This window comes from Aplysia californica, unplaced genomic scaffold, assembly GCF_000002075.1.
Source record: "Aplysia californica isolate F4 #8 unplaced genomic scaffold, AplCal3.0 scaffold00427, whole genome shotgun sequence".
Lineage (NCBI taxonomy): Eukaryota > Metazoa > Mollusca > Gastropoda > Aplysiida > Aplysiidae > Aplysia > Aplysia californica.
The window spans coordinates 421,128-422,556 of NW_004797697.1; positions in this window are offsets into that span (position 1 = coordinate 421,128).

A 1,429-nucleotide genomic window follows, 5' to 3' on the forward strand; every position below is an offset into this window, starting at 1 on the left:
TAATAATAATAATAATAATAATAATAACAATAATAATACTCAAACATAGAAAGACTGGCCTACTGTGGTTAGGCTACCGGACTCGTCATCTTGAGTCCTAGGGAAATGCATTTGACACTAATTTTCCTCACTTCGCCCAGGTGGGAATCGGTACCCGGACATAGACAGCGAAAGATCTACCTTAGTATGTTAGAGTTTTAGCGTTCATAAACGGCAGCTTGCACCGTTTGCTTCCAAGGAAGTTGACTTTTGTTTCAGAATGCTCTCCGGCCTGCTGGGGTAAGAGTATACTGTAGATTGTGAAGCGATATATAGAGCTTGCTGTTGAGCGGAGATTTGTCCATACAAAAGCTATCTATTATTAAATGCGTGGTCGAAAGCGTCAAATATTTATAATCTGTTTCCACAGAGTGGTTGGGACGTCGTTGCTTTTACAAAGTTTTCTAAAGTCCACTATCGTGGTGGCGTTATCTCATATGTAGAGTACATTTGTAGCATTGATTGGGTTGGGGTTCTCGACTCTGGAATCTTAAACTGAGCATTTCTGTTTCTTGAGCTTCGGTTGGTTTAGAATCTTTCCCCCTCTTTTTGCTTTTGTATTGTGGGTTTTTTGGGTCTTGTTGTTGTTGTTGTTGTTGTTGTTGTTTTTGTTGTTGTTGTGTGGTAGCCTATCCGTTCGAAATGTTTGGAGCTCCGAAGAGCGCGCTCTTCGCCAGGGCCACCGCCTCCCTTTGGTAGCGGGTGAGACAGTCCAACCTCCCTGAATCCTCCCCCCAAGAGATGCCACCACTGGATGTTGTTATTGTTATTGTTGTTGCTGTTGCTAATGTTGTTGTTTGGTTATGTGACATTCCCTGTCCACCGTCTTGGTGTGATCTCACAGCAGCTGAGAAACGATCCTAGAGGTTCTGCTTTTTACAACGGTCTAACAATGTCAGCTGCTGATAGGGGTTTTTCGACCTACAGTATGCCGTACGACAATCAATGACGAACTGTTCTCAGTTCCCACTGGGAAGTTCGTGACCGACATGGAAGGATACGAGATAAAACAAGACAGATTAACCTATCACTATCACAGACAGCACAAGCTACTTTCAACAAGAGTCAAAAAGAGTAGTCATATTATTATAAATGGTAGATACTATTTCGAAAAAATAGCCTATAGTCTGATAGTGGTTTGCAGAGAAACCCTGCTGCACGCAGTTACATTTAACATTTAGGAGAAAGAGGAAGAAATGCTAGCATCTGCTGTGTTCTGGGTAGGCTTTTCAGCTGTGCTCACTGTGTGTGTGTGGGAGAGAGAGGCAGAGAGAGAGGGGGGAGGGATGGAGGGAGGGGCAGAGAGAGAGAGACAGAGAGAGAGAGAGAGAAAGAGAGAGAGAGAGAGAGAGAGAGAGAGAGAGAGAAAGAGAGAGATAGAGGGAGGGAC